The following is a 17561-nucleotide window of genomic DNA, read 5'->3' as shown; positions in this document are numbered from 1 at the left end:
ATTTCCCTTATGACTAAAGATGTTGAACATTTCTTTAGGTGTTTCTCAGCCATTCGGCATTCCTCAGCTGTGAATTCTTTGTTTAGCTCTGAACCCCATTTTTTAATAGGGTTATTTGTTTCCCTGCGGTCTAACTTCTTGAGTTCTTTGTATATTTTGGAAATAAGGCCTCTATCTGTTGTAGGATTGGTAAAGATCTTTTCCCAATCTGTTGGTTGCCGTTTTGTCCTAACCACAGTGTCCTTTGCCTTACAGAAGCTTTGCAGTTTTATGAGATCCCATTTGTCGATTCTTGATCTTAGAGCATAAGCCATTGGTGTTTTGTTCAGGAAATTTTTTCCAGTGCCCATGTGTTCCAGATGCTTCCCTAGTTTTTCTTCTATTAGTTTGAGTGTGTCTGGTTTGATGTGGAGGTCCTTGATCCACTTGGACTTAAGCTTTGTACAGGGTGATAAGGATGGATCGATCTGCATTCTTCTACATGTTGCCCTCGAGTTGAACCAGCACCATTTGCTGAAAATACTATCTTTTTTCCATTGGATGGTTTTGGCTCCTTTGTCAAAAATCAAGTGACCATAGGTGTGTGGGTTCATTTCTGGGTCTTCAATTCTATTCCATTGGTCTATCTGTCTGTCTCTGTACCAATACCATGCAGTTTTTATCACTATTGCTCTGTAATACTGCTTGAGTTCAGGGATAGTGATTCCCCCTGAAGTCCTTTTATTGTTGAGGATAGCTTTAGCTATCCTGGGTTTTTTGTTATTCCAGATGAATTTGCAAATTGTTCTGTCTAACTCTTTGAAGAATTGGATTGGTATTTTGATGGGGATTGCATTGAATCTGTAGATTGCTTTTGGTAAAATGGCCATTTTTACCATATTAATCCTGCCAATCCATGAGCATGGGAGATCTTTCCATCTTCTGAGGTCTTCTTCAATTTCTTTCCTCAGTGTCTTGCAGAATGGGTTTTTGATGAAACAGAAAAAAATAAAATGTTGAAAATGTTGGGCCAAAATCTGACCGTGATCTCTGCAATTCTTATGAGAAAATGACTTCCTTAGAGTCAGAAAGTGAAGGTGTTTGAATGTATTGTAAAACACAGACCAATTTATTGGCACTGATTTCCCCCCACTAAAAAACTATTGAGGAAACATTGCTTTTATGATTAAGTTCTGACCAATGCCCCTTATTTATTACAAAAACAGACAATATTACATAGACAGAGAATCACAGAGGAAGTTGAAAATATAGAACTTATTAGTCAGATATGTGTGATGCTTAAAAGTGCATTTTGTAACAACATTTACTGTTACTTGAAATTTATCATTTTCCCCTGGGAGGGATTTGAGCTTTACTGAAAAGTAGGAAAAGCCAAGTTGTATGTCAGTCTCATTGCTTAGTAGGATTAAAACAGACATGATATTTTACGGTTCTGGCTTGAAGCCAAAATTTTTCAAAATTAAGGTTGACGGCTGTTTTATATCCAGCCAAAATTTATTATCTCTAGAAATAATATGCATGTCTTCTTCAGTTATGGAAATTCTACATGATCCTGGATAACATATTTTATAGAAAGTACCAAATCTATTAGATAATCATTACCATGATATTTTAGACTGATTTTGAAGGAAAGTATTCTTTGTTGATTGAAAAGAGGTAACGGTAGCAGGTTAACCCTCTTCTAATCGAGTACATTAACGTCCCACAGTTCCATATCTGTGATTTTCTCCATATATAGGTTCTACTAAATAGCAGCCCTGTATAGAAATGAACAGTCTACAAAACACACACACACACACACACACACACACACATACACATACACACACACACACACGCACGCACACACACAACTTTTTAATAAGCTAGTATGAAAAGTTTTGAGGGGCATAGGAATATAATGTAGCTATGCATGTACTCTGAACTAGGATGTTCTTCCTCTCAGAAATTCACCTCACAAGGCAGAGAGAAAAGTTGGCTATTATAGTCTACAACTCAATAAAAATTCTGAACGTATTAGCCCTGTGAAAAACGATTCTACCTGCAAGACAGGCTGCAATCAAAAGTCAGTGCTATGCGGCGTTGGTGGTATAGTGGTGAGCATAGCTGCCTTCCAAAAGTCTAGTTCTTGGATTGAGTTTAGAAAGTGAAGGTATAGGAAAAGTAGAAGAAAAGAATGGAGCCAAGAGTGCTGCTTGACTCTACTAAAGAGAATTTCATGGGTCATGAGTTAAAACAAGTCTGTATAGAGTATATAAGAGCTCTCTTCCATCGTTAGTAAGACACCACCAAGCCCAAAGCAAGAATATCATTGTCAAAGCAGTATACAGTGCATTGACTCTAATGGACAGCAAGCTTTGGGAGAGTTGGGAGTGCGGCAGGAAGAGATTCTTCATGAGTACATGTGACATTTGACCCCTCTATTGCTTTCTTCAGTCCTTCTGAATGTGATCCCATTTCTCCACATTCTCTTCCGATCTCCAATTGCACTAATTACTTTCTGAAGCAGTTATGAGTGCATATTTATATATACATCTGCACACATGCACTGTGATGTACTTATCCCATTAACAGACATATCTACAAAAAAGGCTGTTTTGATTTTGGAAGTTTAATTAAAAGAAACTAAGGAAAGAAGACAATAATTTTTTAATGAATGCAAACTAGAAATATAGAAATGAATTGCCAATTTTTAATTACTTGACCCTTTTTGGGAAAAACAATCAGTTGACTCATCTGCAGGGAAGATGGGCTTCATGTCCTTTCCTACTTTGAATGTCAGTGAAGCTGTTTTTCACAGTGGAGTTGACAGACCTTTTGTAGGACTAAAGGGAACATCATATAGAGCTCTCAGGTTTTTCTTACCCTCTGTAGGTATAGACAGACTCTTTCCTTTATGTATCACTAGTATGCAATTAAGGGACAATAATGTTGAGTTAGCCTGACTAATCGGAGAGGTCTAACCTCTTTAACCCTTCTCCACAACTTACCTTCCTTATGTACATGAGAATGCCTCTAGCTGGCCCTTGCTGGTTCTCTCCTGTGGAGTGGTAGGTGCCTGAGTCTTTGGTTTCAGAAATGGAGAATGAGATAAGAGCACTTGCTACACTATATTCATGTCAACTTTATTTAAAACAGCCAGAAACTGGAAACAACCTAGATTCCCTCAAATGAAGAATGGATAAAGAAAATGTAGTTCATCTTCACCATGGAATAATAGTTAGCTGTTAAAACCAAGGACATTATAAAATTTGCAGACAAATGAATGGAACTAGAAAAATATCATCCTGAGTGAGGTAACCCAGACCCAAAAGGACCTGCATGGTATGAATCCTTGGGGACTCCCAGAGACTGAACCATCAACCATAGAGCATACAAAGGTTGGACCACAAAGTCCAGAACACTCACACTACAATCCACAGATCTAAATAAACCAAGCAACAAGAAAGGCCCAAGGCCAGATGCTTGCATCTCACTCAGAGGGGGAAATAAAATAGTAATAAGAGGCAGATGGATGGAGGGAACTGGGTAAAAGAGGGGGGTGAGGAATGAGGAACAGGGGATTGGTCAGGTATAGGGAGAGAAGGCTGGAGTGGGAATTGAAAATGGTGTGTGTGTGTGCGCGTGTGTGTGTGCGCGCGCGCGCGTGTGTGTGTGTGTGTGTGTGTGTGTGTGTGTGTGTGTGTGTGTGTATCTCTAGGATGCTCCAGATACTTGAGCTCCAGAGAGTCTATGAGGGTGACTCTAGCTGAGACTCCTAGCAGTGGCGGGTATGGAGCCTGAAGTAGCTATCTCCTATTGCCAGACAGGATTCACAGTGGAGGGATAAGAACACCAACCCACCCACAACACTTCCCCAAGATTTGCCCTGATTATAAGAATTGCAGGGCAAAGATAGAGCAGAGTGTGAGGTAATAGCCAGTCCATGACAGGTCCAACTTGAGACCCATTTTATGGGCAAGAACCAATCTTTGACACTATTAATGATACTCTACTATGCCTGCAGACTGGCACCTAGCATAGCTGTCCTTTGAGAGGCTCCACCCAACAGCTGACTGAAACACTTGCGGAGATCCATATCTAAATGTTAGACAGAGCTTAGGAAGTCATGTGGAAGAATCGGGGAAGGACTGATGAACCCGGAGATGATAAGGACTCTACAAGAAGACCAGCAGAGTTAACTAACCTGAACCCCTGGGGGCTCCCAGAGACTGAACTACCAACCAAAGAGCATACACGAGTTGTTCCTAAGTCTCCCACACAAATGTAGCTAATGTGAAGCTTGGTCTTCATGTAGATTCCCCTGGACAGACAGTGGAATGGGGGCTGATCCTGACTCTGTTGCTTGCCTGTCGATGGTCCTGTTCCCCTGATAAGGCTGCCTTGTCTGGCCTCAGTGGGAGAGGATGTATCTAGTCTTTCACTGACTTGAGATGCCAGGGAGGGTTGGTACCAGCAGGGACCTCCCCGTTCTCAGAGGTGAGGGGGAGCAGAGGTGAGGGACTTGTGAGGGAGGACTGGGAGGAGTGGGGGACTGCTATTTGGGCGTAAAGTGAATAGATAAGTTAATTAATTAATGGAAAAAATAAATGAAATGTCTAAAAAAAAAAGGAGAGTGCATTTGGCAAAGGCCTAGCTTGTGGAAGGCCAGCTTTGATATTACAGGTAAACTGAGGAAGACAGCCAGGTGTGATGTCGGTAGTTGGGGTTGGTGCTAACAGCAGCCAATCGGTAGTCGGCACTAGTAGGGTTGATGAGGGTTGGTTCAGAGCAGCCAAGGGGGCCTGGTACTCTTCATCAGGCTTTCTGTCTAGGAAGACAGCTTGATTCCATGGGGCCAGCATTCCCTGGGACTGGTGAGAAAATCTGAACTCTTGACTCTTAAGGGGCTGGTGAGAAAAAAAAAAGGAAAGTGAGCACCATGCACACACACTCACGCACTCACACACACACACACACACACACACACACACAAACACACTAGATGAAGCAGAAAGGGGCTCTAGCAAGCAAGTTGCATCAAGTTCACGTGTACACATACATATATGCACACATACCTAAAAAGTATGTATGTACATACATAGACACATATACATATATACACATGTATACATGGTTGAACAGGTGGAGAGAAGCCCCGAGCATCTGGCTCCAGTCCCCAACCCCACTGTATCTGCACTCCTAGCCTTTTTATACTTTCTCAGACAAAAGTTCTCTATGGAAAAAAATTACCTCACAGATAAAAATAATGCACAAGAGGAAGTTACAACAGGGTATGACTAAAGCAGTTGTTTTGTCCGTGTCTCATTATATAAGCTCATTATAAATTCAAAGCTATAGTTTATATATTTGTTGCCTTAGTTTATCATGGCACCCACCTGTGGCTTCACCCTTGGACCTGAATATTTTCCCTTGATCATAAATCTGTACCAAGCCTATTTGTCTTCCAAGTGCAATTCATGTGCTTGTAGCGTATGAAAGCTCATTGTACTTCTCATGAAACCTTTACTCACTCTTCCATGAGGGGGTACTTTCTATTCTAACTTTATTATATATTTCTGCCTAATCAAGTGAAACCATATCTTTAGTCTTTCTATCAATTCTATGAATTCTGTAAAAATCGTTCATTAATTCATTTAAATAGCATCACTACATAAAAATACATTCTCGACTCTACGTGGACTGACCCATGGCTGTAGCTGCATGTGTAGCAGCCTTGTTGGGCACCAATGAAAGGAGAAGTCCTTGGTCCTGCCAAGGTTGGACCCTCAGTGTAAGGGAATGTCAGGGTTGGGTGAATGGGGAGGGGAACACTCTTATAGAAGAAGGGGGTGGGAGGGGATGGGTGTTTATGGACAGGAAACTGGGAAAGGGAATAACATTTGAAATGTAAATAAAGAAATATCCAATAAAAAAAGGACAAAAAATTTTTTCTACCTATTGTAAATGTGCAATTAGGTAAAGAATTGTATTGTCATTTCTGTCAGGCTGGATATAATTCTGCACTTGATCTTAGCCAAAAGGCCGAGAAGCGATGGATATAATTCTGAATACAATATTAAAGTAGTGGATTAATTCCCTAGGTTGAAGAGGTATAGTTCAGAATGATTTTCTACTGTATTTTTTGATTTTTATAATAATTTATAATAATAATAATAATAATGATAATAAAAGATTCTAACAATAAAAAAGGTACATTCTCATGCTGATCTGGAGGACATCTCCCCAACAGAGTGGATAAATGCCCCGGAAACTATAGGCGATGAGGGTTTTTCCATGCCAGATAAATGATGAACAGAAAGAACATGGACAGGACTATCAGGAGGCAAGAAACAATTTTGGGACGAAGTCCTCGGGGTCCTTACCTCTTCAGAGCACACCCTTTCCGCACAGTTTCTACCACTAGTTAGATCAGTAGCCATTAAAACTGTCAACAGGATGTGGAGTTGAACAAGGCAGACTCAACACCGTTTATGCTTGTTCATTCTTTGCACAACTGCTTTTTGTCTTACTTCTTTGAGACTGCCAGCTAGTTTGTCATTTAACTGTGTGCTTTCAAACTTCTCTATCGATACCTTACCTTTATCTGCCGAAACTCATCGCTAATTTATTATAGGAGGTTACTAATGAGTATCCTAGGTGGATATTGCTAATGACTTTATGGCGATAGTATTCAGAAATGAATTTTGAGCTGCATTAAATTCACTTACATGATGTCTCTCCCATGTGTACTGCTCATAAGGATTTAGTGTGGCCACCTGAATCTGTAAATAGTTTCATCGAGTTCATCTCTGAAGTCAGGAGTCCCTGGATTTGTTGACTTGGCTATGAAAAGCCCCATAAATTGTGCAGCCATTTAATGACTCTCACCCAATCACTTCGTCAGGAGCCATGTTGTGGATTTGGTGCATTCTCCATGTCTCTATAATGTCTTCATTATAACAAAGAAACACTGCTGGCTGCTGGCTGACAAGTCAGAAAGCAATCTCTCTATAGAAATGCTTTGTAATAGGACAAGGCACCCTTTCAGAAGCCAGGACTTTGCTTGAGGTTCCCCTAAGTGTCTCTTTGAGTCCTGCCTCACCTGACTTTGCCACCCTCCGGCCATTCGGTGACACATCTGAGTTGCTGCTGTTCTTTCTTTACCGTTTTTTTTTTCAGCCTTCGCCTCAGTAGCAGAGCTTCGCACACTGCCAGTGACTCTCATAATATGACAGTTTGTGAATGTTAATATTACTCAAATTAAAATGCCTGCCTGTTTCGCTGAGCCTAATCCTCCCTGATCCCCTGCTGCGTTTGATGACTGGGCTGTGAAAAGTCCCCCAAATTGTGCAGCTGTTTAATGACTCCCACTTATTCACTGCAGTATTCATCAATGACAGATCACAGAAAATCAGAAACTCAAATGTCAAATCAGACATTGAAAATTTCATGAAAACCTAAAAGGCCAGAACCTTCCTAAGTTTTTCTCTTAATTGCATCTGTAAAGAGACAGTGCAATTTTCTTTGGCCACCATCACAAATGCAAATGAGTCTGAACTTGAAAACCCTCAGGCAGACTTTTCCTAAACTGACTGATGGGATGTGAGGGGAGTCGGTGCAAATGAACCTAATTCTACACGAGCATCTATGCCTATGCAAGAGGCACCACATGAGACGCTTTTCTATAATTATCTCTTAAAACAATATTCCTACATCTGATTTCTCGCTCTCTTTTTTCTGATAATAATGAAAAAAACATATTTTGAAAAATGTCTCTGGAATTTTGGAGGGTTTTACCCCTTTATCTTTGGCTCTCAAATGGAATTAGGAGAGAAAATTCTGTATTATAACACTCAAGATAAAGTTGATAACTGAAAATTATTTAAAAGGAAAGACAATAGACACTATAAAATTTGAGAGGTTTTTGTATTATGAATAATACACATGTAATTTTTTTTACTGTAAAAATAAAAAAATACATTTGTAATGAATATAAAATAAAAATAAGAACCCAAAATGCATTTGATCCCTCAACAGAGGTAGCCATGTTCAATAATGTATAGATAGCCAGTCCTATAAAATATACACTCTGAAATAGAGAGATACAAAATTACAATCATTTAAATTTACCTGTGTTTATGAGACAGCTCGTTGCTGAGAATGTCATCTTAACATGACTCTCTGACCCCTGTGATGTTGACCCAAAAATTTTATATGAAATATATAGACTGTAGTATAGAAGATAGACAGTATCTATCAAGAAGCAGAACATTATTTCAAGGGGAAAGAGAGACTACTGTTACTATCTACATTTTACTATAAAAATACCCTCTAGAATAAGCATTTTTTTCATCAGACATTTTTGTCCAGTCTTACAGAAGAGAGTAATGTTCTTTTATCCTCATCAAAAGACTTCCTACTCCGTAGTAATGGTAGAAGGTTTGGGATTCCTGGCACCAGGGTTATATAGATATTCATTAACAGTCTACAAGACAGTTCAACATGTCAGTCTTCCAAGTCCATTTATATGACTTGGGTCCCATTCTTCTGACCATCAGTTAAAACGCTGCTATTCTAGTCCTTTATTTTACAGGCTGTTGATTATGAGAGAAGGGTCTAGCTCCCAATATCCTTCTAACTGAAGTCTAACTAGGTCCTAAATAAGATGAGCATGTTTATACTAAAAGGTTTGTTTGCATACCTCCGTCTATGGTTGAGAAGTTAGCTCTGCTCCATGTGTCTTTCATTCTCTTTGAAGCAGCGAATTAGAGTATCATCTTCTCAATGCAAGGGAAGGAGTTGCCTTAAATACATTTCAAATCTCTAGTTCACCTGTGGTAATATCCCAGAGGTCAAAGTTATTCATATAGCTAATCATAAGATCAATGGAACAGTGACATGAGTATGTTTACAGCAGGAAAGAGAAGGAAACATTAATTGAACAATTCTGAATGGTGTTTCTTCTCCTAGCTTTACTCTCAAAGTTGGTGCGAACATTGCAGTACAACATGGCTCGCTGGATCTTGTAACATAGGTAATGTCTTCTCTAGGCTCTTGTCCTCTAAAGCAGTTACATTTTCCTGAAGAAGTCTTGCATGATACAGGCTTTCTTGGTAAATTGTCATGTGCTGTTTAACCTTGGTGGAAGCACACTGGGGGAGTAGGAGGGACCATACATTCTATACTCCAGCATGCTTAAGTGTTCTCTGAGTAAGTTGGTCACTTAACACTGCACTAGGGGAAAGTAAAAGAATAAGCAGATGAGGGTATTAAAATCACAGTGCTCTTGTAATCAGCTAGAAGGTAAGCAATTACCAACAGAGGTTACTATCGTTTAATCCTATGGTATAAATATGCCCTGTTGGGTAAGAGAAGACAGGTCACCCATGGAGACAAAGATCAATGTGGAACTGCAGATGACGTCTACAACTTCCCCAGTTAACTTCTGGTGCTTGTGAGATGTACTACTTGAAGATGCCATTTTTGATTCTCTTCTCAATCATGCTACTACATTCATCATTGCTGGATATAGTGAGTGACCGATTTGCTCTCTGTCTGCTGCTTCTATCTGCCATTTGCTATCTATCTATCTATCTATCTATCTATCTATCTATCTATCTATCTATCTATCTATCTATCTATCTATCTATCATCATCTATCTACTCACTCCCTTCCTCTTTCTTCTTTCCTTCCTTCCTTCCTTCCTTCCTTCCTTCCTTCCTTCTGCCTCTCTCTCTCTCTCTCTCTCTCTCTCTCTCTCTCTCTTCCTACTTTTTCTTGTTATATACTTATTGTACCCACTCAAAGCTGGAAACATGGCTATTGTAGGTTATTTTTTGGATCATATAGAACACCTTCTATTGCTCATACTAAATCCTACATATATTGCAATATTTTTCTCAACATCATCTACTTGAAGATTTGCTAAAGTGTCTCTTTCCACTTTTAATACATTGTTATAAGAGCTTGAACTGACCAGCAAAATTTCAAAGCAAAATTTCAGGTTTTAATTTCACATAATAACTTTTTTTTGCTGCATTAGGACATGAGAAATATACATACATATATAAAATCTTGCTGTCACTTATGGTCATTTGAAGGTAACAGATCCATAATATTGTGGTAATAATGGAAAGGCAGTGTCTCTTACATGCACAGAATACTAGTTTATTAAATGTACCCATCTGCATGTTTTTTTGAGGTAGGCACTTTATTTTCCTTGGCCTGAAATTCTGATATTTCCCCTTCGTTCCAGATGTCCCTCACCTACAAGTACTAGGTCATCCTAATTCACCCCTTAACATTCAAATAATTATTTGTTCATATCTTACCCATTAAAAGGTGAGCACCAGGGTCTCATTGTTTTAGGGTTGCTAACATACATCATACCACAGTTTTCTCTTCATTGCACACATCCCATCCCTATTATTCTAACCGGAAAGCAGTACGAGTGTAAAGAATTGATCTTTATTTTTTCTAGCATGCACACAGAGGATGAGATGGACACATGCAGAGATGGCTCAGCTTATTCATTAGAGGTTGATAGCAGAGGTGCCACAGCCACAGCTAGAATCAAGCCGTCCATATTGTCAAGGACAGGCTCAGAAGGGAGCTTCCGTTCTCTTGGGTTGTAAAGTTAGATACTGGTGAATATTTGGAGTCTATGGCTCTTTCCTTGGCTATCATCCATATATGATATTATATGTACACATAGACAGCTTCTCCACTGAGAGGCTTATGGTGTTCAAATGAGTAGGGTGCACAATAAATACTTGACTAATGAGTGTGGTAAATATTATTTTTCCCATTTAATGAATGGAACTAGTAATTTCAGAGAGAAAAAGAAATATCAATTGGAAGAAACTTGCAACACCCTTTTGCCTCTACTGTATACTTTTTCTACAAACATGATTATTTCCAACCATACTCTGATAGGAAAGAAAAGACACATTTCAGAAAAGGGACATTTCAGAGCCTCCCAAAAATATCATAATGACAATGAAAGCGCACACCTGCAGACTCTTACCCAGGATCTATCTGTTGCTTTAGGGTACACGGAAGCAGCATTCGTTCATTTTTTGAGTTTATAATATAATTACCGTTTTCTGGTGAAATTTCATCTTGCCCACATTAGCACATCTATTTTTCAGATCTTGTTTGACACCAATTATTTTTGTGCTTCCAATTAGTTTTTAACTCTAAGTATTTGTACTAGATGTGATATTGAATTGACTGTATTCAGTTTCATATGAAAACTAGGGATTCAATTTCACATGCTAAACTTTACAAAAGGGAACGAAACTCCATGTTATTTGGGCAAATGTCTTTTTTAACCTAAAATGCTGTGTCAGTCTCTTTCATTGGACAAAATTCTACTTCATCTTTTAGACTAATTCAAATTACCTTCCTCTTTCTACCTAAGTTTCCAACCTCTGCCTTTTTCCTTAGAGTTCTTTGCACTTTATTCAACTATTGCAGGATATTCGATCAAGGAAAAACTCATTTTTAGTTGTGATATGACTCAGCCCGAGTCTTTAATCTAAGAGCTTTTTGCTTGAATGTTGTAAACAGAATTAAAGGAAGGTCAAGAGGAGGAGCCAACAACCAGTTGACAGGAAGTGAACAAAGAAATAACCAGTTGACAGGAAGTGAACAAAGAAATACCAAGAAAAACATAGTAAGGAAGAGGGAGTCAGAAGGACACAGAGGAAGTAGAAGCAAGGAACATTCAGTTTGAAGGATGCTGGCATGAGAAAGGGGCATTGCTTCTGGGACACAGGCTAAGGAGGAAAGCCAGCTGGGTGCTTTCTCTGCCTCTCTGATCTAGCAGGCATTCACCCCAGCAACTGGCTTCTGAAGTTTCATGAGGTTTCATTGGTAAAATTGAATGACTGAGAACTTACTTAAAAAAAATCATTCAACTAAATCTTCCATTTACGCATCTCCCACATAGGATAGACTTTCCTTTCAAAAATCATGTTAGGGTTCTGTGTGGGTAGTATTTGTTTCATATGTGGCAATAAAGGGACCAGGTCCCTTTCATGTCGCACATGAAATAATGAAGTAATCAAACTAACGATTCTAACGAATTAGGAAGCTCTTAGCATGCTATCATTGTTAAGAGTATGGGAAAAGGGGAAAACAGAAAAGAGGAATGATAGCAATGGTTTTCTTCTTGAAAAATCACCTGCTGACTGCACTTTCGGAAAATAAGAGTGGGAAAAAAATAATTGAATTTTAGTGAATGTGTTGCAGGAAGAAGTGGAGGGCAATGGGTGACCCCAGTCACTAAGGCTGATGAATGGTATGACTAGTGCTCAGGGCAGAAAATCACCCCAAATTGCCCGGGAATTTATTATCAACTAAGCCCTAAGTGTAATAGCATCTCTCTCTCAGATAGGTTCATTTGTCTATCCATCTGCCGCAATCCAAGTTATAATTTGCAATTATAAGCATTTCATTAATCAGTTAACAAGGCATATTTATAAGGCACATTAATTCATAGATTACATCAGCAAATTGGCTCTGTTTTCAAAAAGCAACCTTGGTGTTTTGTCAAGGAAAAGCTAATGCCGTTTACTCCAGTGTCTGGTTTTATATTAAAGTATTGACGGGGGATTGGGGTTTACCATGGAAATCAGTAGGGGCGCTAAAAATGTTTTAGTTTATTATCACTAGGGCAAAGATGCCCGTTGTTATTTGAGACTAGATAATATATAGAAGATGTAAAATGAATATACTTTAAAAATACAAGGGCAATAACAAAACCTGGCTAAAGAATTAATCTTTCCTGTTAAGATGTTTGGTTCTCGTCATTGTGTCTCTACTAGGTATGCTCACAGTATTTTTGCTATCTCCAGAATCCACATTTTAGTACACATAATTAGAAGACTTGATATGGACTTTAAGTTCTTAAAAGCGTTTTTAGTTAACTATTGTACAATATTTAAGTTAATAAGTATTTTGGAAAAGATAATATAACTGATTTTTTTTAAACCTGTGATTCATGGGTCTAAATTGTGTGAATGGTGGTGAATAATTATTCCAAGTACATTTTTATGCATCCAATTAATCACACATAAACTCACTTTTCTTAGTCTGAAGTTCTGCCAGTACCTAGGTAATTTTGAGTGCCAGGGTCAGCATCTGAATTTACTCTTCAAGTTCTCCTCTATTAAGCTGAGCTAACAGTCAGATCGCAGCCCTTGGATGGTTTGTATTGTTATGTCAAAAAACACAGTCTTTCTGTCATTCTGAGTCAGAATACAGTTCTTAGCCTCCCTTTTATCTTACCTGGCATTGACCATCTCATTAAGTATGAAAAATATTATCAGAAGCATAATCAATGTTTGCTGAAACTTCTGTGCTGGAAAAGTTAATCCTAAATTCCCCACGGCTCAGTAGCATGTCTTTCCTGGTAATTATACAACTGGACCACCATTTCAAAATGAGCAAGAGACATGTAAATCTCATTTTGTGTTTTCTATTCAGCAGCGATGCAGATGACTAGCATTCAGTGCCTAGAGCATTAGAAAAACCGATTGATTGTCTTTCGAATGCAGCTACGAATAGTAAAACGTTGAATTTGGCTGCAGGTAAAATGTGTCCTGTCAAATAATAATCAACAGCCAATTCACATGTGTATTTGAGAAAGGAGTTCACATTTTGGAAGTGCATTAATATTGATTTCAGCTTTCTCATTCATGTCAAGCACTTATCATACACACTGGTGAGTGTGCTTCGAGTCTGGATATTTTTCACATTAATATTATTTTATTCACTCTTTCAATTAAAACCTACCCCGAAGACAATCGTTTTGTTACTGCTTCTGAATCTTTCACCACAAAGGAAAATGGCTGAGTCTATAAAAAAGCTTGCTGAATATATTATCAACTCCACCTAGTAGCTTCTGAGACAGCTGCAATCACAGAGAAATCATGCTTCACACAGAGATCTGTGTGACCAGGATCCTCATGGAGTCTGGATCCTGGATGAGCGATTGTGGAATGCTGTGTACGTCTAGACCAGATTAGCTCCAAAGTCATTTCCATTTTCAGGAAAATAATGACTTTCAAAATTGATAAATTAGAACTCTTAAGCTATTAGGTTTCTCCTCCTTCTTACCCCCAAGTCTATATTATGGTCTAAGACTTCTGGTGAAATAAGGCACTGAAGTAGTTAATACTCTTCAGGCTTGGTTGACTAAATTATGAGCATTTTTTTCTTTTGCTTTCTCTTCCCAACACACAAAACAACCCAAATCCATGTGTTACAGAGGAAGTGAACCTGTGAATAAAATAAACAAGAAATACCTAGCACTTGTACCGAAAGACAGCTTTCTTATCTGAAAGGTAATATTGTGCCTGTTGTGTTTTTAATCAGAAATATGAGTAGGGGTAGGACAACATATTCAAATAGCAACACAATGAACTCACATACCACACACAAGCTAGAGTCATGTCTTTAATGATCTGAATTGCTATGTTCCCAGAGAACAGAACACTTTTGTACTATTATAAACTCTTTTGCTAAATATCACGTTACACCTTCAATAGAAGATGTGGCAAGTGTCTAGACAGAAGCATAGATTAAGTGCAATTTACAACCTAGTCATTAGCAACAACTCTGTATACGGTTATATTTAAAGTTTATGCTATAAAAGTAAGATGAAGATAGTCATTAAAAGATTAACATAATGACACACCTTTTGACTGTTTATAATACACACACACACACACACACACACACAGGATGAAGGGCTGTTTTCTTTGGAAAATTCCCTCACTCTCTTGTTGCCCATTTTAAAATTCATTATGAAGTTTTGGGTTGGACGAATATATGATTATAGGTGTCTATGGAAAGTGTGTGTGTGTGTGTGCGCGCACGTGTGTGTGTACTCAGTGATCTTTCTGTTTCCTGAAACTAAGAATCCTCCCAATGGCCATGAATGATTTAAGTTATTTATCTGTATTAAATATCTGCAGAGAAATTAAGTTGGCAAAGGAAATAATGACCAACCTGTAAGGAGACTGGTGAACAGCTGACGTCCCAGAATCAGTGAGGGCCCCACAGGAGTGCTTAGTTTTGGTGGCAACTGAGCTCCACATGCAAAGGGACAGTGCCTGCATCAAGAGTGAACTAGACCACTTGTAGTTCTGCTCCTACCCTCTGAGAGGTCTGAGGAAACTACAGGGAAATCTGAAAGGGAAAGATTTGCTAGAAGAGCAAAATGGAGGAGCAAAAATAAAAGAAGGAAGAATGGATGGGAGAGGCTTGCGGTCCAGGGAACATCTGCATACTACAGAGTAGGGAGAAAAAGGATGGAGGGAAGGAGGGGGTTGGTATAATTGAGAGAAAGAGAAAGTGACTCATGGAGAAGAGTAACTAATCTTCAAACCAGTCAGTTGGTTTCCTTTGAAGTCACTACTATTATTTGAAGGTTAACGTGGGACCATGCTATGTGATATGTGTGTGTGTGTGTGTGTGTGTGTGTTTGTGTGTGTGTTCTCCTCACAGGTTTTGACCATACCCACAATAAAACTTTGAGAATCATTTTTGGCATTTTAATGGGATTTCCAGTAGTTACCATATATTTTATTAGATACCATCTTCCGCATCTAAGTTTAACAATGAATGCTTTCTTTCTTTTTTTTTTTTTTATTAACTTGAGTATTTCTTATATACATTTCGAGTGTTATTCCCTTTCCCGGTTTCCAGGCAAACATCCCCTTCCCCCTCCCCTTCCTTATGGGTGTTCCCCTCCCAACCCTCCCCCCATTGCCGCCCTCCCCCCATAGACTAGTTCACTGGGGGTTCAGTCTTAGCAGGACCCAGGGCTTCCCCTTCCACTGGTGCTCTTACTAGGATATTCATTGCTACCTATGGGGTCAGAGTCCAGGGTCAGTCCATGTATAGTCTTTAGGTAGTGGCTTAGTCCCTGGAAGCTCTGGTTGCTTGGCATTGTTGTACTTTTGGGGTCTCGAGCCCCTTCAAGCTCTTCCAGTTCTTTCTCTGATTCCTTCAACAGGGGACCTATTCTCAGTTCAGTGGTTTGCTGCTGGCATTCGCCTCTGTATTTGCTGTATTCTGGCTGTGTCTCTCAGGAGAGATCTACATCCGGCTCCTGTCGGTCTGCACTTCTTTGCTTCATCCATCTTGTCTAATTGGGTGGCTGTATATGTATGGGCCACATGTGGGGCAGGCTCTGAATGGGTGTTCCTTCAGTCTCTGTTTTAATCTTTGCCTCTCCCTTCCCTGCCAAGGGTATTCTTTTTCGTCATTTAAAGAAGGAGTGAAGCATTCACATTTTGATCATCCGTCTTGAGTTTCGTTTGTTCTAGGGATCTAGGGTAATTCAAGCATTTGGGCTAATAGCCACTTATCAATGAGTGCATACCATGTATGTCTTTCTGTGATTGGGTTAGCTCACTCAGGATGATATTTTCCAGTTCCAACCATTTGCCTACGAATTTCATAAACTCGTTGTTTTTGATAGCTGAGTAATATTCCATTGTGTAGATGTACCACATTTTCTGTATCCATTCCTCTGTTGAAGGGCATCTGGGTTCTTTCCAGTTTCTGGCTATTATAAATAAGGCTGCGATGAACATAGTGGAGCACATGTGTCTTTATATGTTGAGGCATCTTTTGGGTATATGCCCAAGAGAGGTATAGCTGGATCCTCAGGCAGTTCAATGTCCAATTTTCTGAGGAACCTCCAGACTGATTTCCAGAATGGTTTTACCAGTCTGCAATCCCACCAACAATGGAGGAGTGTTCCTCTTTCTCAACATCCTCGCCAGCATCTGCTGTCACCTGAGTTTTTGATCTTAGCCATTCTCACTGGTGTGAGGTGAAATCTCAGGGTTGTTTTGATTTGCATTTCCCTTATGACTAAAGATGTTGAACATTTCTTTAGGTGTTTCTCAGCCATTCGGCATTCCTCAGCTGTGAATTCTTTGTTTAGCTCTGAACCCCATTTTTTAATAGGGTTATTTGTTTCCCTATGGTCTAACTTCTTGAGTTCTTTGTATATTTTGGATAGAAGGCCTCTATCTGTTGTAGGATTGGTAAAGATCTTTTCCCAATCTGTTGGTTGCCGTTTTGTCCTAACCACAGTGTCCTTTGCCTTACAGAAGCTTTGCAGTTTTATGAGATCCCATTTGTCGATTCTTGATCTTAGAGCAGAAGCCATTGGTGTTTTGTTCAGGAAATTTTTTCCAGTGCCCATGTGTTCCAGATGCTTCCCTAGTTTTTCTTCTATTAGTTTGAGTGTGTCTGGTTTGATGTGGAGGTCCTTGATCCACTTGGACTTAAGCTTTGTACAGGGTGATAAGCATGGATCGATCTGCATTCTTCTACATGTTGCCGTCCAGTTGAACCAGCACCATTTGCTGAAAATGCTATCTTTTTTCCATTGGATGGTTTTGGCTCCTTTGTCAAAAATCAAGTGACCATAGGTGTGTGGGTTCATTTCTGGGTCTTCAATTCTATTCCATTGGTCTATCTGTCTGTCTCTGTACCAATACCATGCAGTTTTTATCACTATTGCTCTGTAATACTGCTTGAGTTCGGGGTA

Source organism: Rattus norvegicus, chromosome 11 (assembly GCF_021556685.1).
Source record: "Rattus norvegicus strain SHRSP/BbbUtx chromosome 11, alternate assembly SHRSP_T2T, whole genome shotgun sequence".
NCBI lineage: Eukaryota > Metazoa > Chordata > Mammalia > Rodentia > Muridae > Rattus > Rattus norvegicus.
Note: the sequence above shows the minus strand (reverse complement) of the source record.